Raw genomic sequence first — 24,386 nt, 5'->3', positions numbered from 1 at the left:
AAGCCCACGAACCACCACTATGCACTTGATGTCCAATAAAACACACAGACGGGGGAGGGCATAAAAAAGGAGGAGCCAGGGGTCCAGCCCAGCAAGTTAAAAGCTAATACAAAGATGGGAAATTCAGTTTGCAGAATTCGTCCCTCTAGAAAGGAAAGCTCTTCCCCACAGTAGAAAGCAGGGCCAATAGATTGGGAAAGTCATCAGTGAATGCTACAACTAGCAGGTGAAAGCTTGATGGGGCTCAGGATATATACGTGGTCTCAAGACAGTTCCACAAAAACCACCGAGTTAACAACTGTAAAGAGAAATCTGGCAGACGCCACCTTAACCAAACGATCAGAGTTCTCATCATCACCACCAGTACTGCGACCAACCTACATCCTGAGAGTCTTGATGTGATACACTGAGAAGGACACAACAGCACTCACACAGAACTCCAGCCAAAACACACAACCCACCTCCCATTGTGAGGAAACATCAGATAAAGCCAAACTGGAAGGCACGCTAGAAAGCACCTGAATTGTTGTCTTCAAAAATTTCAAAGACAAGAAAGACAAACATCTCCACAAACATCTTCAGCTTACTGACGAGACAAGACAGAGAAAGGCACGCTCATGAGTTAGATCACAGACTGGGGAAAAGAGCTAGAAGGCACACCGACAGGACATCTGATGCAACTGGAATATGGACATGGATAAGATCACACTGCATCTGTCTCAGTCTTCTTGGCTTGAATCATTTTACTCTGATTATGTAAAAGAATGTCTTTGTCCTTAAGGGACACACGCGCGTGTGCACACGCACACACAGACACACACACATAGAAGTATTCAGGGCAAAGGAACGTAGTATCTCTAACTTAATCTCAAGTGGTTCAGAAAAATGTGATATGCATATAAAAAATATACACACATAGAGAGAATGATAAAGCAAATAAAGCAAAATGTAAATAATTTTACTATGTTGGAGTCCCAGGTACTCTTCTTGCAACTTTTCTGTAAGTCGTAACATCAAGCGGATTAAACAGATGGTTATGTCGCTACTAGTCCCCAGACTGGGCAAGGTGGCCATCACACATGGGCTCCAAAGCAGCGGTGGGAAGGTGGGCTTTGGGATCAGCCCCGTGGGAGGGGAGCAGAGACCCCAGCCTGGGGTTCCCACCTCATCCTCATCACTGCCCAGCTCTGGCCCTAAAGGACCCTTATGCTTTTCCAAGTTTTGCACATGCGGGGCTCACTGCCTGGAATGCCCTTCCCAGCCTCTGTGGGACCACCTTGGCTTATCCTTGAAGCACTAGCTCAGAGGAACCTCCTCCCTGACTTGGCCAGCAGACCCCAGACTGCCCTGTGGCTCCCGCCCCCTGGTCTCCCATGGCATCCCGTCCCCTGGGCTCCCGCGGCACCCCGTACAGGCCTTAGCAGCACTTTTCACTGGCCCCTGCTATCATTCCAGCAGCTGCCTCCCCGACCCGATTTGAGCTCCTTCAAGACAAGGTCCGCATCTTAGCTGCTTCTGTGCCTGCTGCCCACAGCTGCCACTCATACTCTCTCCTGGGGTGAAAGGGCTCCCGTGCCCCCAGGCACAAATGCCACCTTTCCCTGACCGTCTCTCCCAACCTGGAACTAGGAACGAGACCTTCCCTCTAGGAATGTGGCTGATCACCTAGTCGTCCCCTCCTTCCTTCTCAGAAACCTAAAACTACCATGACGATAAAGGCAATGAAGTCTGAAGTGGCCGAATTTTACCTGCTTGTGTGTAAAAGATAGCAGGAGCACACATAACCCTGAAGGAACTTGAGGGGGGTAGCATGGACTTACAGAAACAGTGTCAGGAAGACTGATGCTGAGGGAGCTGAGGCTTCCCCAAAATGGTCAAGACAACTAAAAGGATTTAAAAAGTTATTTTTGGTTTGTGAACAAGAACGAGGAAGGGCTAGGCTGGCGCTCGGGCCTCTGACTTCCCTGGGAAAGAAAATGCTCTTTCGGCCAAAAAGAGAAGGAAGGGAAGAGTGGACAAAGAACTGAGGGAAGGGAAGTCAGGACGGGCGGGGGGATTTTTTTTTTTTTTTTAAGATTTTATTTATGTATCAGAGAGAGTGAGAGCGAGCACAGGCAGACAGAATGGCAGGCAGAGGCAGAGGAGGAAGCAGGCTCCCTGCCGAGCAAGGAGCCCGATGTGGGACTCGATCCCAGAATGCTGGGATCATGACCTGAGCCGAAGGCAGCTGCTTAACCAACTGAGCCACCCAGGCGTCCCTGGGGGGATTTTTTAAGAAATGCTACATTCCAGCTTCTCGACCAGAGGATTCCACTATAATACATTCCTCAACACGGGCTGGGGATCCTGAAGGAAAGACACCGTCAGGAGAAGGGGCCATCGGCAAGAAGAGAGCAAGCATCGTTCCAGACTCTGGTGCCCGGAGCAAGACCTGCCCCAGGAGGGTTCCTGAGAGGGTAACTGGGGGAACCACAAGGAGCCAGGTTCAACAAACGCCATCAACCCATCAACACCCAAGGAACCTTACTGTTTTGTGTCGTAGGGTCACTGGACCAGGAGACAGGGAGACATTGTATCTGACAGATCACAAACTCAAGGGCTATTGGCCAAATCAGCCACAGACCTGGTTTGTTTAGCCTACACAGCGTTAGATTGTTTCTCTTGTCAATATTAAAATGTCAAATTTGGGGCGCCAGGGTGGCTCGGTGGGTTAAAGCCTTGCCTTTGGCTCGGGTCATGATCCCAGCATTCTGGGATCGAGCACCGCGTCGGGCTTTCTGCTCAGCGGGAAGCCTGCTTCCTCTTCTCTCTCTCTCTGCCTGCCTCTCTGCCTACTTGTGATCTCTGTCTGTCAAATAAATAAATAAAATCTTAAAAATAAATAAATAAATAAATAAATAAAATGTCAAATTTGACGTGAAACTCAGATCGTCTTGAAGGTCTGCATCTCCACCTAGCAGACAAGCCATGGCTTCTGCTCTGGTCACCCCCGGCCTCACAGTTCCATGCTGCTTTCTTGACACCAAGGCCAGGGGTCAGAGATTATTTGAATTGCCTATATTAGTTATCACTTCAGTTGTGTTACTTGCCAAGCCTTTGCACACATTTGCGCTTGCGACTTGGGCTATAGATGTTTAAGTCTACTAAGGCCTGCTGTGATCCCCTCGAGGGCCAGCAGTAGAGAACGACAGGCCGGACAGGCTGGCTCGCCACAGGCGGAATAACCATGCTCAAACTCAAGTGGGGTAGCAACTTGGGTGGGGGGCAGGGGGAGGTCTCTAGTGGTCTGCCACGGGGCTCTGTCCTCAGCTAGTCTTTCCTCTCTCCTGATACACGCAACAGGAGGATGTGGCAGCTTCAAAGGGTCCTATAACCCAGGGTTTTCCCCCACTTCTTTAGTACAGTCTGCAGTAACAAATACATCCTGTAACGTGATCCATTACATGCTTAAACATATGACAAGGTGGCAAAATACTATTTCTCCTTACTAGATACACAAATCCCTCCCTCCATTTCTTGTAACTGCAACCTTGTAAGGCGATTTCACAGCCCACTAAAGAGTCCCAAGCCATTGCTGGACACACACGCAGGCATGACCTGATTGAAGAGGACCACAGCACAGGCAGCGATGGCCCCACTCTGCCCAGACAGTCCGTGAGGGGACACAGAGCAAGCTAGACAGTGCAAAAGTATAGAGGTACGGGTCCCTTTAGGTTCTGAAGACAAAACTCGTAAAAGTCTTTACACATCTGAAGTCTGTCAGGCACAGAATTAGACTCGTTTCAAGTGACTCTGAGGGATGGAATTAGAAAATGAGTAAATCTTTAGAGAGGTGAACGTAGGCTCAATTTAGGGAAGACTGTGAACACTCAGAGATGCTGACGCATTGGCCCACATCCCCCTAACAAGCAGGAGGCAGCAAGTTCTTATCAATGGAGACTGAGAAGGGGACAAGGTGGGTTATCAGGGGATTAGTGGCAATGCCAGACGATGGAGGCTAGTTGAGAAAGGCCCTTTCAAATGCCCCAGCTCTAAAACTCTCCACAATGTCTCCTTCCCACTCCAAAGATCTTCCCCAATGTTTGCTTTTTGTCTGGACCTCTCAGCTGACGTCCAGCTAGCTCCAACTCTGGGGACATGTTACAAGCCCACTGAGAGGCAGCTTGTCTCAAACAGAATGTAACTCCCCTCCCCACCTGCAACAGTTTCCTATTCTGGACAGTGTTCTTACACTCGCCAATGTTCCTGACCCCAGCATCACCTGTGCTCTTCCAATGTGCCTCATCACCAGACCCCAGACAATTCTTAAACAAGAACACCTCTCTGTTCTATCTCCTCCCCCTCCATGCTTGCTCCCTAATTTGAGCCTTGCTGTGTATGCACACTTTCTATCAATCTGCCACCGGCTCCTTTAAGCAACTCCATGTGCCCCCCTCGGCCCCAGCCCACTGATTATCTCTGTTGATGATGCCTCACCTTCCCTCAAGGCTCCCAGCACTGCTTCATAACTCCTCCTCCCACTCCACCTTTGCTCACCCTCCAGAATTTGAGAATGTCATGTGTATGCACAAAGTGCTTGGGGCGTGTAGCCATTATATTTTCCAAAATGGCCATTATATCCCTCCATCCCAAATGTACTTCTCCTACGGAGAGGTGGGAATCTATATGCTCCCTCCTCGTGAATTTGGCTGGGCTTGTGGCAGCGGTGGAAATGACCCTACATGGCTTTTACAGCTGGACTGCAAAAGGCAACACAGCTTCTGCCTGATTTTCTGGGGACACACACTCTTGGGGCTCAGCCACCATGGGGTGAGGGAGCCCAGACCACATACAAAAGGCACATGCAGGTGTCTGAGTGGACATTCCCAGCAGAAGTCCCAGCCAACAGCTGCCATCACCTGCCAAACGTGTGCGGGAAGGCGCCCTTCAAGGATTCAAGCCCAGGGGTCGAGTTACCTCCAGGTTTTGAGCCTCCCCAGCCAACGCCCTAAACGTCAAGGACCAGAGATAAGCTTCCCCTGCATGTCTGTCCTGACTTCTGAATCCAAAGTCTCCAAGAGCATAATAAAATTACTGCTTTATGCCACTAAATTTTGGGGTGGCATAAAGAACAGACTATTCCAGGAACACCAAGACGTTAATGAGTGAAAAGAGAGACTATAAACAAATACTATAAAGCCTGTCAGTGCTGTAAAAGCTGTCTACACGGAGGGCACAGGCCAAGTGCACATGTGTATCAAGAATGATCTCACCTGGGGCCCCTGGGGGGCTCAGTGGGTTAAGCCTCTGCCTTTGGCTCAGGTCATGATCTCAGGGTCCTGGGATCGAGCCCCGCATTGCATCGGGCTCTCTGCTCAGCAGGGAGCCTGCTTCTCCCCCTCTCTCTCTACCTGCCTCTCTGCCTACTTATGATCTCTCTCTCTGTTAAATAAATATAATAAAATCTTTAAAAAAAAATTTTTTTAATTAAAAAAAAAAAGAAGGATCTCACTTTGGGGTGCCTGGTGTTGGACGTAGTTTACTTAAAAAAAAAAAAAAAGGATCTCACTTCAAAGTAACCTTTGATGAAGCTGGAAAGCTGGACAGGTATTTGGGAGGGGGGAGAGGTGGAGGAATTCCAGATGGAGGGAGGAGCAGATGCAAAGGCACACAATCCTGGGGTGGGGTGGGGGGCAGGGAAAGATAACTGCGGAGCACGGAGAGGACAGGTGTGTGGCTCACAGTGTGAACAAAACAGAGCAGATGTACATTTTAGGAGGGGCAATCAGGTGACCCTGTAGAATTCAGACTGCAGACTGCAAGGTTGGTGGCCTAAAGACCAGTTGGGACACTGAGGTCCCAATCAGTGATAAGGGCCTGCAAAGGCAGAGAGGTGAGACTGGGCCATGCTTACGGGAGCGGGAGCGGATGACTCAGTGCAGGGGCTGAGCCAGGAAACAGAATCAATCGCCTCCCGATAGAGCCCTACCTCACCAGACCTGCTGACCACAGGGTCTGAGCCAGATCCTACGGTCCCCACACACAGCCTCCGTCTGGCGGGGGATCTCTCTCTCTTCCTGTGAATCTGACCAACTGCACCGTAAGCACCCACACTGGAGCTTCTGCCACACCCTCAGGACGGAGCATACAGTACTCAGTATATGTCCCAAAGGACCTGCTGCTTCTTCCTCCCAGCACCTGGCTGGGACCTGTCCCTTCAGCCCCATACCTAGAGAGGAGGGCCCGTGAAATCCTGGGCAGAGCTGGAGGCTGCTTCCCTACCACAGGCCCACCACAGAGCACACCCAGCAGAGGTCTGCAAGGCAGCCAGCACCGGGAACACCTTCACCACGAGTGACTGGGGAATCTGACATAGGACCCGGGAACGGCCTGCCCCTAAGCTGCCCACCATGGGAAGGCCCAGCCAAAGTGGGTCCCTATTTACGGCCACCTTCCAGGTACAGAACCACACCCTGGCCTCACTGGGATGCACATACCCAACCTTACCCAGTCCATTCCCATCCCAGGCTGTGCCTTATCCAAGCTGGGGGTGCTCTCCCCTCAATGGGGGGCAACAGGGGCTTGTTCCTGGAAGACAGGCAGAGTAAATGCCCTTCTCAGATCCAAGCAGAGACTTAATGCCGCGTCCCGCTCTATGAAGAGTGGACGTGTGCATACATTACACCGATCCCAGAATTGCACCCTGAGGGGACTCCAGATCCTTCTCTGAGGGTCCACGAACCTCTCCTGGGATTGGTTCCTGCACCGTGCCCGCTCAGGACTCCAAGGGCCCACCCATCTCTTCTCCTACAACCAACTCCCTTCTTCCACTCCCAATCCCCCACAGCTGGTCCGCTGACATCTGCAGGTATCCAACAACAGCAGCCCACCCTCCCCACCTGAGGGGCTCCAGAGAAGTGTGGAACTCCGCCACCAAATCCCAAACATCTCATTTTGCCTATAACACAGGGAGCGGGGCCGAAAAGACAAGGGATTTTCCAAGTCCTTCCTGGCTCTCAGAGTATCAGCACACTGAAACCAAATCAGCAATCCCCTATCAAAGGGGAACAGAAGGAAGGAGGTTAAAGACTGCTATCTTGAGAGATCAAGAGTCCCTGCCGGCCATACCATCCTAGGGCCTCTAGGGAAGGGGAAGCCCAAAGAGGCACAGGGTCCAGGGGGCTGCTCCGTGGGTGGGCAGCACTTACACACCATGTTGGAAGAAGCGTGTCTGGGAAGGTGTTTCCAGCCAGGATGGAGAAGTCTGTAGTCCACCTCCACCAAAGGCCAGTGGCTGGGGGGCAGGGCTGGACTTGGGTGCATCCTCTATGGAGGAATCTCCAAGAATGAATTCTTCTGGGATTCCAAGATAGTAGTGGCTGCTCCCCATCCAGCTGGCCAACAGACCCCACCCAGCGCTTTCCCAACAGCCTGCGCCAGCAACTCCACTCCTCTGCCCTCCAGCAGCTGTTCAAGGAGCTGGACCTCCCAGCTCCGCCCTCTCCCCCAGTCCTAGAGGGCAGTAGCCAAATCCTTCCTATCCCCCTCCTCCAACTGATGGCCCCACCACCTCTCAGCACAGGGGCTGTGTTTACGGCACGTTCTGTCTAGAGGTGATCAATTATTCATCTCTTAAGAGGATTCTCCCCTCCTGGGATTTTACTGGGGAAAAAGAGACTTTTAGGGGAGCCCTTTCAGAGATGTGTTCATGCGCCCGCATGTGTCTGTGTGTGGGTCTGAGTGTGAGGGTGTGTATGCTGGCTAGCCCTGTCCCATGTCTACACTCTCCACACCCAAGCTCTCTGCAGACAGCAAATCCTGCAGAGTTAGGTCTAACTTTAGAGACTGTCACGTATTGGCAAAGGGTGTTCTTGCGTGAGGTGGGGGGAGATAGTGGGCTCTTGTGGTTAGTAATGTACGTATCAATAAAACACTTTAAAATCTAATTTTTTTCCTACTACAAATTGGATGCAGATGTAGCAATTCTCTCAATGCCTGGGGTGATGCTTGGGAAAAAGCTGAATTAGACCCAGTGACCTCAGGCCTAATTCCCTGAGGTCACCATATCTGGCAGAAGCACAGGGCTCTGACCATTCATGCCTTCTGACCCAACAGTAACCAATATGGTTTCAGGGAAGAAAGAAAAAGAAGAGGAACTAGGAAAAGTCTAGTAACTTTGATGAAGCACTCTTAGAGTATCAATCTAATCACTGCACACTCACTTGTCTCCTCCAATCATCACAGACTCCTATACAGTGGAGATGTACCTCCACAGATGAGGACCCTGAACACAGAGAGGCTAAGTTCACCTCACCAGCATCACACAGCAACCCAGAAGAGCACAGCAATTTTTCATCATGAAGTGTTCCTAATCTCACTTCAGGAAATGTAAACAAAATAAATAAGACAACAGAAGAAATTAAAAAGTTACATGTGCCAGAGACTTCCCCTGAAGCATTAATAGCCAAGAATTACAAATAACCTAAGTGCCCCAAAGATAGGGGAATGGTTTTAAAATGTTATGTTTTAATGGTTTTAAAATGTTATGTTGGTTTTTCTTCATGAAAAGAATATGGGAATAAATACAAAAAAGTACTCAGCTTGGGATGCCTGGGTGGCTCAGTTGGTGAAGCAACTGCCTTTGGCTTAGGACATGATCCCAGAGTTGTGGGATGGACTCTGCTCAGCAGGGAGCCTGCTTCCTCCTCTCTCTCTCTGCCTGCCTCTCTGCCTACTTGTGTTCTCTGTCACACAAATAAAATCCTTAAAAATAATAAAAATAAAATAAAATAAGTACTGGTATGATGTCCATAGCATATGTTGTTGCTGCTCTTATGAATACTTGTCTCAGGCCTTTTCTTCCATGGGCAACCTTTCCTTGAAAAATAAAGCATATAAATATGCATTCTTTCATCCTAAGTGTTATTTTGTACATGTATTAACATACCTCTTTATTTTACTCATGGTACAGCAGGCTGCTAAGATATCTTGGTTAAGTGGATTCTAGCTTACTCTATTATTTTAATAACTAATTTTTGTAAAATAAACAAGATCTCGAAATTAAAAAAAAATTTTTTAGTTCATATCCTGCCTGCCCTTACCACTTACTAGTTGCGTGACCTTGCACAAGTTAACTTCTCTGTGTCTCATTTCTTTATGTGTAAATCTGGGGTTAATCATTAACCTCTCTGTGCCTCTGTTTCCTCTTCTGTATTTCTGGGGTTCATAATAGTACCTTACCTCACACGGTTGTCATGATTAAACGAATTAACATATGACGAGCACTTTCAACAGTACCAGGTACACAGGAAGGAGTGAAAACTTTAGTTTCATACCAAGTGATGGTGGGGTTTAGCAGGAATGTTTTTCTCATATACCACTGGTAGAAGCCAAAATAGAAAAACCATTCTGGAAAGGTCTGTGGTTCTTTCTTTTAATGTTAAACATACACCTACCCTACAGTCTTGCAATTCCACTCCCAGAGAAACTTTGCAAATGTGCATCAGAGATATGTACACAAATGTTTACTGTAGCATTACTCATAAAACTCAAATCCTGGAAATATTCTAAGCGCCACCAACCACGGAGTGACTATGGAATATTATATAGTAGTACAAACAAATGAACCACAGGAGCACAAACAAATCTCAGAAACTAGACTAAGCTAAATTAAAAAAAAAAAAAAAAAAAAAAGGCAAGGCTTAAAAGGCTATATATAGTCTACCAATTCAAAAAAGTTCAAACAAAAAAATAAAATTAAATGTGCTATAAGAAATTTAATTAAAGGTATGTAATTAAAACTTTTTTTCTTTTTTAAGCAAGGGAATGATAAACACAAAATTCAAGGGAGTGGTAACCTCTGGAGGTAATGAAAGACTACAAGGTTAGGGGAAACAACTCAGTTTTTTTTCTTTAAATCTTTTTTTTAATTCAATTTTTATCTTGGGTAGGTACTTCATGTGTGCATTATCATGCTTTATCTGTTTAATGTACATAAAACACTAGGCGAAATATACATTGCAAATAATACACACAAAAAATTACAATACACGCTACTTTACCAGTAGATGTATAACTGCTTAAAATGATTTTTTAAAAAAAGGGACATTTTTATAAAAACACAGGGAAATGTCTTCAACAAAAAAAGAAACTCAAGAATGTACTCATAAATAGATGCTTTCTGAGGGGTTTTATGACAGGGGAGGCATCTGAAGTGGAGAAAAGAAACAAGATCCAAAATATTATCCAATTTAAGAATTCCATCCACAACACACACCAACAAAACACCAAAGGAAAATGTGCAGAAACCGTAACAGTGCTCATCTCGGGGTGGTACCGAATGTGAATATTACCTTTCATAATCTCCAGACTTTATTGTAGGTATTGTAGGCAGTAAGTCTAAGAACAGAGTATGGACAACACACCTGAAACGGCATACACTAACCTCTGAACAAAAACTAGACGGGAGCTTCCTGGAAAGGAATGTGTGGGGTGAAGTTTCTTCTTGCTATTTCTCTTGGTAGAGAGTTTGTACTACCCACCCCCCAACACAACACACACACACACACACACACACACACACGGACAGAACAGCGAAAGTCCTACAAGATGAGCCGTAGGGGGGGAGGGGAAGACAGGGTTTGGATGAAGTGGGGTGCAGAGGCTGAAGTTCCCCACCCATTAAAAGTTCTCTGCGGCTCGAAGTGCTCCCACCCCAAGTCCATGGTAAAGCCCTGCAAAGTGCACCGCTGCGGAAGCCGCCTCCCTGGGCAGCAGCGCAATCCTCCCCCACCTCCCCCGAAGCGACCCCGCAGGCAGCAGGAGCTGGTGCGCGCTGGGTGGGGGCGGGGAGCCCAGGCTGGGCGCAGTCTCCTGATCTTGGGCCGAGGCGGCCAGCTCTCCCGACGCAAGCCCCTGCCTCCAGCAGCCGGTGGCGGCCCGGCCGGGGGCCAGCCGGGAGGAAATCGAGCCGACCACATCTGAGGCCTGGCGAAAGGCGCAGCAGCTGCCTCCGAAGCCGCCAGCGCACGAGAACCAGGTCAGGACGCAGAGGCGGCTCCTTGGCCAGACAGCAAGACACACACACACACACACACACACGCACGCACGCACACGCGCCCCTCCAGCAGCCGCTGGGGCCATCGCCCGCGCCACGCAGTGCACGTCCAGAAGAGCCCCCAGTGGCCCCCCGCGAGGCCAGGCACTCCCACAGCTCCACCCGCCCGAATGCCAGCACCGCTCCTCACCACCCACCTCCCACCCCAAACGCAAAGCAAAGGAGAAAGCAAACGCGCAGCCACCACAGCCCGCGGAGCGCCAGCCCCGAAAAGAACAGGAGCCCCATGCACATTGCCTAAAGGGGTCCAAAGGCCTCGAAACCTCCTGTTCCCTCGGGAGGGCTGGAGGACAACGCTGAGGAGGAAAGCAGCAAATAGTTTTGGAAAGGCCGGTGGAAATCGCGGATGAAACAAGTACTCTCATGTTCAAATGCAACTCTGTAAGTCTTCCAACATCCATTTTAGTGGATGGGCAGATAAACGGGGGGCAGTCAACCAACAGACTCCAACACTGGTGAGTGGCAAAAGCCAATGGAACTCGGGAGGGGAGCGTGGATGCCCATGGCCTCCCTGCTGCCAAGCTTCTCCACTTTTGGAGAATGAGCTCCCACACACCAGGGATTTCTGCCTCTCCCTTGCACCCCTGGCCGGTAAGTTTGCCCCAGGCCTTTCCTTTCTCAAGAACTCAAGAGGACTTACTCCTTTTTTCATTCAAAGAAATGAATCTTTAAGCCAGCACCCAAAAATCTGGAGGAGAAGTAATTTGTGACAGAGGGGCCTCCAGCCATCAGTCATTAAGACCTACTTCCCGAAGTGAGCTAAGAACTGGAAATGGGGGAGAAATGCCAGTTAGGGAAGCCTGGTAACAGGAAATTAGGGAATGCAAACAAATCGAATACATTCTATTTGTCCTTAACTCCTAGGGAAAAAAAATCACACAACACATCTCAGTATAAAGTCTCATTATTCACAGGCACTACAGTCTGTTAGCCCAGATAACTGAAAGATGCCCGTAATCTAGGTTCTTGTACATGTTCATCTGAAAGTCCCATCTGCAGTGTTAGAGAAAAGGGCAGAGAAACCCTGCCCCCCCCCCCCCGTCCCAGAAATGCTCTCTGAGGGTCAGGGGTGATGAGGAAGACTGTGGGAGTCCTCCCTCTGGCCTTCCTATGGCACACACCTCACTCACCTCCCTCCCAGTTTCTGGGACCCTGCTAGATCTTGGTCCCCCATTCTCCATTTCTTCCTTCATCCCCTCAGCAGAGCTACTCTCCACACTTCTACCTTCTGGTCTCCTGGAAACTTCCCCTCCACCCAAGGCTCCACAGCTCAGCCTGCACCAATAACACTAAAGCTTCCTTTTTCCTAGACTGTTCCTCAAGCTCGAGCCTGCTCCAAGAAACACTTCTACCGATGCAATGTAGGCCCAAAGCACTTAAAACCTAAGTCAGTGGGCAGGTTGGGGGAAAGGGCACCCAGCTGACTCAGTCTGAAAAGTACGTGACTCTCGATCTTGGGGTCTTGTGTGTGAGCTCCACACTGGATGTAGAGATGACTTAAAGTCTTAAAAACAAAACAAAACAAACAAACAAAAACAACTCACTCGGCACCTGTCCCCTTTTTCCCAGCAACTCCTCCTCTGAACATTGTTTTTTAAAAATTCATATGAAAAGTCATTCATCAATGAAGTTATTCATCAATGAAGGTTTGATGTTGACCCCTTTATGCTTCCATATGCAAGCAGACGGCTTGCCAACGGCTCCCCTCAACAGCAGTTCAGACCTGTCTTCTTCCCATTTTCTCTTCACTTCTCTCTCAGGGTATAACTGCAGTACAAGTCTCCTTGACTGGCCAGCTGACCTCTGCCTTCACCTCAGCTCACACTGTCAGTCATATTCAATCCACTGAACCCCCAACCCATGGCCCCAACTCCCAGACCAGTGTGCCTAATTCACTGCTTCAATCTTTTCTTTTGGTTCACATCTAGGCAAGTAGATAGGCAGGTAAGTAGGTAGGTAGACAGAGACGCATATCAAGGGCAATAAAGATCCTGCCACCTTGCTCTTATGAACTTAGGTTTAGAATTTTGTGTTTTTTCAAAACATCTTTTCTACACATTAGTGAAAACTGAAAACTCCGGATGAGGGCAACAATTGGGTAAATTAGAATACAACTCAATGGAATATTAGAGAATCCTCAAAAACTATAAACCATGAACGCTAAGGGAATATGTTGGATAAAATGGGCAGGAAAAACAGCAGAATCCCAGACTGTACGAAGGTCGTGACTGTAACCACATAAAACCATGCAGGCAAGGGGCACAAGCCGGAAAGTAGTGTGGTTTGTTTTTTTAAAGCAGAAAAAAAGAAGAAAAAGCAGGAAGAGCTAGAGTGGCCCCACAGAATACTAAAATTTCACCTAATGATGCTAGCAGCACATCCTAACCATCAGGCCTTTCATGTAGAGCGTACATGTATGTTAAGTCAGGCACGCTTCCAGCAAGCACGTGTAGATAACTTACTCGGTGAGTGTTACTTGCAGGGACTGGGGAGGCAGGACTGGGTGAGCCGTCTCTGCCTCATGAACAAAGATGTTAGGGATGTCTGGACTCATCTTAGATCTCATTCAAGGGAAGGTTTCTCTAGGATAGACCCAGACCAATCCCTCTGAAGTGTGTATGGCAGCATAAATCTAGGCTACAGACTCTGTGGCTTTGAGTCTGCGATGAAAGCAATGAAAACTGATATTAATTATGAGTTTATCTCTGAGTGAAGCTGCCCTTTGTGCAGCTACTGACAGAATTATCACAGGCACACTAAAACTCATTACAGAGCCAAGGAAAACTCTGGTGGATGACCCAAAGGAATCAAGCAGGGTCCTAAGAATAGAATGACAAGAAAGGTAAAGGCGAGTTTCAGTAGAAGACGCTGAGAGGGACGGAAGAACAGAAGACTCCCTCCCTGCGAAGTGGAAAACAAAGAAGTAAAAACAAGGAGTTGCCACTTCCCGGGGAGGACTATAGTTTACATTTGATGCCCCCCCCATATAGTTTATAAAATTGGGGTCACTGAGTATATTCAGGATTTTTAAAAGCTTAGCTTTTCCCTGACTGTATCCTAGGTATTTTCCCATAGCGTTTCCCATGCCCTGGCATGGGTGAATTGCGTGTGATGTGAATTATATCAAAATAAAATTGTAATTTAGGAAAATCCTTTAGAGGAAACCTGTATCTCCCTCCCTGTAAGAAGCCTTAGGACAAAAAGCAGAAACAACACACGCTCACAAGGAGATGGCTGAGCTGGAGAGCCCACCCCGAAGCTGAAAGGTAAGTAAGGGACAGAGGAACGGCAGGAACCTCGGTAGAAACTCCCCTTTTAATTCCCTCACATGGGTTTGACATTTTCATTTCCCCACTGGGTCACAAGTGAAAGTAAGAATAAGAGGGGTCTTATTTCAGGGTGAGTGCTGGTGGTCAGGATAGGGAGACCCCCTCCCATTCCGTCGCTACACTTGGAAGGGAAGAGCCTCCCCAGGACAGCAGGAGCATGGTACCTCCTGTGAGGAGGGGAAAGCAAGATGGTGTGGCCATAAGCTGTGGGTTGAGAAAGAAAGAGCTGCGTTCTGAAGATGCATAAGCAAGGGTCCCCCAACCCAAGATTCACTGCCACAAACTCCAGTGATCAGCTGTGCAGTCACAGGGAACAGTCACAAAATGCAGGTGGGTTCAAAAGGCCCTTACTGAAGAAGGAGAATAAGAAGGAAAAGAAAAATGGGGGAGGGGAGTCTGCCAGAGATTCAGTAAAATAAAAGCAAAATAAGACAAAGAATATGTATTAAGCAATTAGCATGTCCTTTAAAAAGTTAAATGCAAACCATTTTGTTGAAAACCGGAGTAGTGTTTTTAATACCCATAATACAGGCCCTTTGTTATGAAAAGACCATTCTAGAACCTCTGGGAGAGGACACAGGCAGGTGAGCTGGTGACTTGCACACTCAGGCCCAGCCTCCAGACATATCCCATGTTCCCACTTTGGGCTGGAGATGAACAAGTCCTAGCCACTAACTCCAAAACTAATGGGGGAGGGAGATCTGAAAACCACATCCCCAACCTGGGGGTGTCAGTCCTCAGAAACCAGCAGCTGTGCACCCCCAAGGCCACGATCCTTGCTCCTCAGCCTTCATCTCAAGGGAAAGGCTGGACCAGTTTTAAAGTCCCTCTCTCTCCCCAGCTATGGCCTTGATCTCTGGCCAAACCAAGATCAGCTAGGAAAGGGGTGGGGGTGGGGTGCTATGGCCCAGCATTGCCAAAACAGAGGGCAAAAGGCAAGGGCAGAAGAGGACAGGTGGCTGATGATACAAAGACCTAGCAGCAAGATGTTCACCTGGAGCTGGGGGTGGGCATGTGACCAGCAGAGACATCAGCTTGCCAGGTGGGACCCTCACATCTTCTAAGGTTGGCTTCCTATAAGCCCTGGATAACATTTTATCTCGCTGGGCCTCAAATTCCTCATCCACTCTTAAAAAATTCTTTACATGTGTTAGAGAAAACTGAGGATCCACTCCAGGTTAAAGGAGACTAAGAAACCTAAGCACTGAATATGTGTGACTTTGTGGGGTTTTTTTTCCTTATGAAACAGACTGTGACAATGGGCAAAATCTAAATAATGCCTGTAGGTTCATTTATGTTAATAATGTTAATAATGCTAGTGTTCATAAAGTCTGTAGATCAGGTCTGTAGTAGTACTGTATGTATGTTCATTTCCTGGTTTATCGTGGCACTGTATTAATTTATGTGATTATAGAAAATCCACACTCAGGGTGCCTGGCTGGCTCAGTCGGTGGAACATGCAACTCTTGATGTCGGGGTTGTAAGTTTGAGCTCCAGGTTGGGTACAGAGATTACTTATAAGACAAAATCTTTAAAATATTAAAAAATTACTTATTACTTATAAGATAAAATCTTTAAAATATAAAAAAAAGAAAATCCACACTCAGGTGGTTAGAAGTAAAAGGAATCATGTCTGCTACTTACTTTCAAATGGTTCATATAAAAATTAGAAAAAGAAAGCAAAGCGCATGTAGTAAAATGTTAACATTTGGAAATCTGAGTGAAGAGAATTCCTTGTACTAGTCTTGCAACTTTTCTGAAACTCTGAAAGTACGCCAAAAATAAAATACTTTTTAAAAGAATTACGTTATTAGATGATTCTTTTTTTTAAGATTTTATTTTATTTGACAGACTGATCACAAGATCCCTGCCAAGCAGACAGCCTGATGCGGGGCTTGATCCCTGGACCCTGGAATCATGACCCAAGCCGAAGGCAGAGGCTTTAACCCACTGAGCCACCCAGGCGCCCCATGTTATTAGATGATTGATAAGACTCTCCTAGTCTCTGTAAGAAGGTAACATTCTTCACATTTTAGGAAACAGGAAGAGGACAGCTCCTTGATAGCACCAGGAGGGCTCTGGAACTCAGGGTCTCTGACTCAAGTCCTCCCTCCACCCAGACTCCAGCTTCCGAACAGCAAGGGATGGTGAGCCCCAGACACCACTCTAGATACCTGACAAGAGCCTCAGTGCAGAAAGCAAGTAAATGCCCAGAAGGCTGTCAGGAGAAGCAGAAAGCTTTGGAAAACAGACCACCTTGTTCTCCTCCAGAGACCCCTTCCCTCCACATGCACGGGGCACAGACGGTTCCTCTGGTGCACACCCCAGAGGCTAACCAGAAGTAACCAGAAGCTTCAGCCAGCATGCATGCACTAACTCCACCAGAACACGCAGCCCACAACACGGAACACAGCCTGGACACGCAGTATGACCCTGGGAGGGCAGCCTTCAGCCATCTCTGACCATGGAACACGACATCTGGAAATCCTGGTCAGTCTCCTAAATAACTGTAGGATCAAGGGAGAAAAAAGAAACCAAATCACAACTATATTTATTTCTAATTTATGTGTGCTACTTGTTTGTGTCATGGCAAGGATGTATTTTAAATATCATTAATATGTAAACTGATTTGAGTATAAAAATAAGAGCTATTTCTGGGGGAAAAAAGTCACACTTATAGATCTGAAGATTAATGTCCATGAAAATAATAGCTATTCACAGAGGAAAAGTTCTTCTATTTCTTCTAAAGCTGCTTCTATAAATACTTTTTATGAAACATGAAGAAAAATAAATTAAGGCTCCATCCAAGAAGATAGAAAATAGAATCCTTTAAAAACGTAGGAAAGGAGCCCCTGGCTGGCTCAGCCGGAGGAGCATGCAACTCTTGACATTGGGGTCGTGAGTTCAAGCCCCATGTGGGGTGTAGAGAAGACTTAAATAAAACTTAAAAAAAAATAATAAAAAGTAAATAAAAATGTAGGAAAAAGGAATCCATAAAGACAGAAATAGCTGATTAGAAAACAAAATGTAGTAGTATTTATAAATGGAATCTAAGAGATGGCTCTCCAAAAGACCAATGGAATAAAGAAACTTCTGGCAAGGCTGAATCATTTGAAAAAGAAAAACATATAAACAATATTAGAAATGTGAACAGGAATGTAACTATTATCAGTGAATAAGGTATGAAGTGCATTACTAAAAACTTTGAAAATATTAATGAAAGGAAGATTTTCTAGGAAGAGGTAGAAATATTAAAACTATCAATCACCGGACAAGTAGAAACATATCAGAGAACAACCCTCTCCCAAAAAAGGGCACCAGGACCAAAAGTTATTACATTATTTTTCTAGGTCATAAAAATGATTTGTTTTATTCTTTCATTTAATTCTCCCAGATCCCTATAAGGTAAGTACACTCTCTCACAGACAAGGAATCCAAGGGCTCAGAGGGGCTCAAGCAGTGTCTCCAAGTCACCTAGCCACATGTGGCCAACCTGGGACTCAGTCCCACAGCCTGACATTTCTGGGGTAAGGCTCAGAGAATTCTGTGTTCCAAAGTGTTCAAGTACTTCTGTGATCAGCCAGGGTTAGAAACTTCTGGGCCCTTGCTATTTAAAGTCTGGTCTCATAAACAGAAGCAGCATCACCTGTGAGCATGTGAGAAATGCAGAATCTCAGGCCCCACCCCAGACAGACCTGATGAATCAGAAAATGCATCATAAAGAGGTTCGCAGATGATGTGGATGAATATTAAAATATGAGAGCACTGGTCTATCCTATATCTCTCTGCCCAGTCTGCTTCAGTACCCTTTAAAATTTGTAAAAGCAGCGCCTGTTCTGTCTAGCACAACCCAAAAAAATGAACTTATGTACAGCTGGAGGGAGATTTGATCCTATAAACACGCACCAAAAAAATGTAGCAAAATAAAACATTAAAAAATTAAAAGAAATTTGTGGGCGCCTGGGTGGCTCAGTGGGTTAAGCCGCTGCCTTCGGCTCAGGTCATGATCTCAGGGTCCTGGGATCGAGTCCCGCATCGGGCTCTCTGCTCAGCAGGGAGCCTGCTTCCTCCTCTCTCTCTGCCTGCCTCTCTGCCTATTTGTGATCTCTCTCTGTCAAATAAATAAATAAAATCTTAAAAAAAAAAATTAAAAGAAATTTGTAATATTTATCAAGGTCTGAGAGAATACCACTAATAAATGAAACTCTTACTAATTCATAAAGAAACACACACGCAAAGAGGCAAAGGAAATAAAAATATATTCACATAGTAGTCCAGAGACCCAACTAAACAGAGCAATAAGAGATCTGAGAATCAAATGTTATGCCCATTTTTATGCCAATTAAAAAATAAAGACTTTATAATAAATATGTATTATTTTGTTGACAATCGGGAAAATCAATAGGCATTTAAAATAAAAAATATATATATTTACATATATATATATACATATATATATATATATATATACATATATATATATTCTTGTTCTAGAAAGACCCAAATATTAACAGGAATTCTAAGTGGTGAAATTACAGATGCTTTATTTTATGTGCTTATGTGAACCTCCTAGTTTTACTGCGATAAATTTAACAATCTTTGTAACAGACAACAACCAAGAAGATCTTAACTATTTCTTGGTTTGACCTGATTTGTAATTTAACAGCTTTGACACTTAGTCTCTCTTGGATTTTCTTAAATCCTCACACATTTCCTTTCCACACAAATCACAGTCTTAAAGACACGTCCTTTCTGTCCTCATCAAGTACCAAACCCAGATAAACAGAGCCCTTTTAACCTACTCTGCAGCCTGCAGCACTCCAGTGAGCACAGGAATCACCCAGAGGAAGCCAGCTGCAGATGTGGACCTCCAGGTCCTACCCTCAGTGATCAACCCTGTGTGTCCACGGAAGTGATATGGAACCAGATGGTCCCCTATCTTTAGAGAAGCCCCCCGCCTGGCCGATAACCCTATGGGAGTGAGGGTAAGTATAGAAAAAGGGAAGTCTTGCCTGGTTTAGAAATTGGGTGAACTGAGGGTCTTACAGGTTGGCAGGGGGACAGCGGTCTCTTTCCACCCACCCCCTACTCTGTGCAGGGTTGACCAGGGCTCCTGCTGCTGAAAGAGGGCAACAGGTGGGTGGAAGGCAGGGGTAGAAAAAGGTTTTCTCCCAACAGGTGAACTGAAGTCCAGCACAGCCCTGTGTCTTAGCCTCCCTGCCAGAAAGCACTCTGCTCCTGGAGAACACACTTGGAACAGATCTTCGGGTTCACAGAGGTCCATCTGCCATGGTTTCTGTGTGGCGCCCTGAGAAGACAGCTCCTCCCTGGCCGGCAGAGATGCAGTGCAGCTGCCACGAGGGGCCCGAGGACTTGGCCTGGTGCTGGCGGCCCCCACGGGGACCTCCTTCAGCCCTGGAACAGAGCTTCCCCTCCCTCCTCGACCTTGTGGTTACCCCCTTGATTCCAAGGTTTCCTGGAGAACTTTAAAAAACCAGCAGAGAAGCCAGAGAAAGGGCTCGGTCTGCTACGCCACCTGAACATGAAAGGGGAGGAGGAACAGAGACCACCAGCTAGATGAGAACTGCTCACTGCTTCTGCAGATGCAACCTGGTGACACAAGGAACCCGACATGTGACGACCCTTCTGGCAACAGGGAGGCAGCCCACATCTAACTGGTGTTTCTTTTTCACTTTTCTCTTTTCAAGCCAAGTTGACCCCTCTCCCCACCTTCTTTTTAGGGAGGGCAAGAGACAGGAATCTGGCCCCTACTTAACAGCAACAGGGGTTCCCATGGTTCCCAGGGAAGTAGGGGGGTCCCTTGTTCATGGCTCCCAGCAGACGCAACCTTCCTAGGCAGGTAGACAGCTCCCTTTCCAATGTAGTTCTTGGGGCAGCAGAGACCGGGAACGTGCAGTTATGGGGCGAGGGGCCGGGGGCGGGGCAGGACAGAGGGGCTGGCACTGGGCAGCTCCACGGAGAACTAGTGCCTCCCATTCCCCAATTATAAGTTTAAAGTGCAGGGCGCCTGCGTGGCTCAATTGGGTAAGGGACCAACTCTCGATCTCAGCTCAGGCCTTGATCTCAGGGTCATGAGCTCAAGCCCCCAGCTGGGCTCCACACTGGACGTGGAACCTACTTAGAAAATAAATAAATAAAAATAAAAGGCAAACACAACGAGGAAGATTAGCGCGTTGACAGGCTCTATCTAGAACACACTTGCGGGAGTCTTGGACTCTGAAGAGCCAGACAACCAACAAAGATGCTGCCTCAAGAAAGGAGACCGGACACACAGAAGTGGAGCCAATTTCTACTTCCAGCTTCCATGAACCCTCATCCCCACAGAGCAGCTGCAGGTAAGTTTGTGTTTTAGGCTTCCTTCAGGTGTCTGGGAACTGAGAAGGCAGCTCCCCCTCCTAGTAGTTAGTACTAATGAGAGTTAATGATAAGTGGGCTGTTAGTCCCCAGGTAATTACAAGGTGTGGGTTCACAGGCTCCTCCCTGATGCATGTCTGTGGGAAAACAGCCTAGGACCTTCTTTCTACGTTGGGGGAACAGGCCGGTGCCCCATCTATTATCCGGCTCACAGCCTCCAGGCTCGCAGCCAAGCCTGCGTTAGATTCTGCTCCTCAGACTGGCCTAGGCTGTCACACTTTGAGGAGGTGAAGCTCATTGTCTCTCCCATCAATTTGATTCTACAGCATTTATTAAAAGGACTTACTGCATGCCAGGCCTTGTGCCAACTCCTGGGAAATGGAATTGAGGGAGAGGAGCGAGCACCTCACCACAGGAAGTCATCCCAGGCCCTAAAGTACTCCTAGGGAAGTACAGACTTCCTGTGAGGCAATGAGGGAAGGGTGGGTGCTGGGGCCCAGGCAGTGGGAGCACTGGAGACAGGCAGCACAGCTGCAGGGACAAAGCCCAGAACTTTTCCAATATACCTGCAGAAACAGGTTAAAAAGTATAACACAGGAGTGCCTGGCTGGCTCAGTCAGAGGAGCACATGACTCTTGATCTTGGGGGCTGTGAGTTCGAGCCCCATGCTGGGTGTCGAGATTACTTAAATAAATGAAACTTTTAAAGAAGTGTAACAGAAAAAGATCCCACTCACTGCAGTAATGACCTACAACATCTTAGATCTGAATCTATTCAGAGAAATGTGTCAGAGCCAAAACTTTAAAACTCTGGTGGACATACAAAGAAGACTAGAAGAGACCGATATACTTTCCATTTCCTGGATAGGAAGACTCATTGTAAAGCATTCCTTTCTCCCCTAAATAATCTGTAAGTTCCATGTAATTCCAATTGAGAAATCACAACATTTTTCACAGAATCTGACAAGTTGTTTATAAGCTTATTTAGAAAAGGAAATACAGAAGAAAAGCCAAAAAAAAAAAAAAAAGTGGAAAAAATGAGTTCTGGGTTTGTTTTTTTTTTTTGTTTTGTTTTTGTTTGTTTGTTTTTTTAACTCAACTGTTATATAAAAACTGCTGTAATTAAAACAATAAAATACTGAGGCGCCTGGGTGGCTCGCTCAGTTAAGCGTCTGCCTTCAGCTCAGGTCATGATCCCAGAGTCCTGGGATCAAGCCCCATGTAAGGCTCCCTACTCATCAGGAGCCTGCTTCTCTCTCTGTCCCTCCCCACAGCTCGTGCTCGAGCACATGCTCTCTCTCAAATAAATAAAATATTAAAAAATAAAATAAAATACCGACATAGAATCAGACAAATAATTCAATGGAACTGAAGAGAGGCTCTAGAATGCCCACGAATATGTATTTATAAAATGCTTAAGGTAGAATTATAAACCATTTGGGAAACTATAAATAATCAATAAACAGACTGGCTTTCTATTCGGGAAAAATCCAATCCCTATCTAATCATATGCAAAAATAAATCTTGAACAAATAGCCAAAAAATGTATGTATATATGTGTCAATTACCATATTTGTAATTACAAAAAACTGGAACTGTACAAGTCCATCAATGGGAATCAGTTTAATTACAATAACTCTATAAGATGCAAGACAAAAAAAAATAAAATAAAATGCAAGACTCTACAGCCTTTATAAGACTAAGATAGATGCGCTGACATGCAAAGATACCCTCAACGTATTAACGAGCAAATAAAAGAACACCAAAATATAAAGGATGGTACAAACACATTACTGCAGGAAAAGTAGTGAGTTCACCTACTCATTTTAAAGTCTGCAAGAGGGGCGCCTGGGTGGCTCAGTGGGTTAAGCTGCTGCCTTCGGCTCAGGTCATGATCTCAGGGTCCTGGGATCGAGTCCCACATCGGGCTCTCTGCTCAGCAGGGTGCCTGCTTCCTCCTCTCTCTCTGCCTGCCTCTCTGCCTACTTGTGATCTCTGTCAAATAAATAAAATCTTTTAAATAAATAAATAAAAACAAAGTCTGCAAGATATGTATAAATTGACAATAGAGATTACACCAAGATGGAGAGAAAGTGCAATTTTCAGTTTCAATCAGTTTCAAACTGATTTTGTATAGGTTAAAAAATTTTTTTTTCTCCCACAGTTCTGGCTGCTAAGCTGCTAAGCTTCTAAGCTGTTACTAGGTCCCTGCCCGGCGGTTTGGAGACAAAGCCCCTAAAAGTAATCAAGCTCATTCTCTGGCCTTGCCATTGATCCACAGCCAGTGATTCTCCCTTTTTGGGAGCAAAGTGAGCCAGGATGCATCAGGACTTGGTCTTCTCACATTGGCTATGCCATCAGCATCTCCCCAAGAGCACTAGCAGACATGAAATAGCAAAACCTGTAAAAGAGGCCACAGTAGAACTTTAAGAAAAAGTCATATTTTTAAATGTGTCTGTGACCAAAAAAAAAAAAAAAAAGTAGAAAAAAAAAATAGAGCATATTACAGATCCAATGGAGAATCTAGAAAAAGCACATACCAAATAAACCTGAGGAAAAGAAGCTAATAAAGACTGAAGCAGAAATTCATGGTTTAGAAGACAGAAAGCTGGGGTGCCTGCCTGGCTCAGTCAGTATAGAGCATGTGACTTTTGATCTCAGGGTTGTGAGTTCAAGCCCCACGATGGGCATGGAGCCTACTGAAAGAAAGAAGGAGAGAAAGAAAGGAAGGAAACAAAACAGAAAGCACAACTAACAAATCCATGTGCTTTTAAGTTACATAAAAAAAGAAATTAATGTACGATGTTGGAAATTAACAAAGTGAAAAGAAATCACAGCTACTGAGGGAACTGAAGGGCAATAACTATATACCCATGATTCTATTAAATTTGAAAAGAGATCACTTTCAGAGAAAACACAAAGTAAATGTTTTGTAACAACAGCCACAGAAATTATAGGTCAATCTCCTTCACAAAAATAAATGCAAAACTCCCATGCTGATAAATCAAACAGCATGCTAAAAAAAAAAAAATACCCCAATACCAAATATGGAATATCAAGGAATATAAAGATAGTGCAACACTAAGAGATGCATTAACGGAGGAGGCTATGTGCTATGGTGAGTGCTGGGAAGTATGTAAGCCTGACGATTCACAGACCTATACCCTTGGGGCTAATAATACATTATATGTTAATAAAAACTAAAAAAGTAAAAGAATAAATTATAAAATTTTTTTAAAAAGCATATTTATTTTTAAAAATTAACAACGCAAGACATCACAGTGGTTTCAGTAGTTTCATGTTTACTACTCTCTGCACGATTTCTGCTAAAACACAATTCATCCTATTAACAGAGGAGAAATATTTCACCTTCAAACCACGTTAAACAGATGTGACAAAATGAGGCATCCACTGTTAATAGGGAAAAACTCCTTAATAAAATGGAGCAAGAGGCAAATTCCCTAACATGACATAAAGACCTCAAACAATCAGCAATACCATGCTTTGGGTAAAACACTAGCAACATTCATATTAGAGTGAGGGGGGGGGCGGGAATCACTAAGAAGAACAATGGCCTCTGCTCACTAA

The 24,386-nt window shown here is 46.0% G+C and overlaps 1 protein-coding gene across 4 annotated transcripts in view; it reads right to left on the bottom strand.

The window, feature by feature from the left end:
* TET3 (tet methylcytosine dioxygenase 3) overlaps positions 1–24,386 on the bottom strand; it is a 102,341-nt gene that overhangs the window by 50,817 nt on the left and 27,138 nt on the right. The window lies entirely within an intron of this gene.

Source organism: Mustela putorius, unplaced genomic scaffold (genome assembly GCF_011764305.1).
Source record: "Mustela putorius furo isolate JIRA1106 unplaced genomic scaffold, ASM1176430v1.1 tig00000281_pilon_pilon_pilon, whole genome shotgun sequence".
Lineage (NCBI taxonomy): Eukaryota > Metazoa > Chordata > Mammalia > Carnivora > Mustelidae > Mustela > Mustela putorius.
The sequence above is the reverse complement of the archived record's forward strand: the minus strand, read 5'-3'. Positions and strand labels throughout refer to the sequence as shown.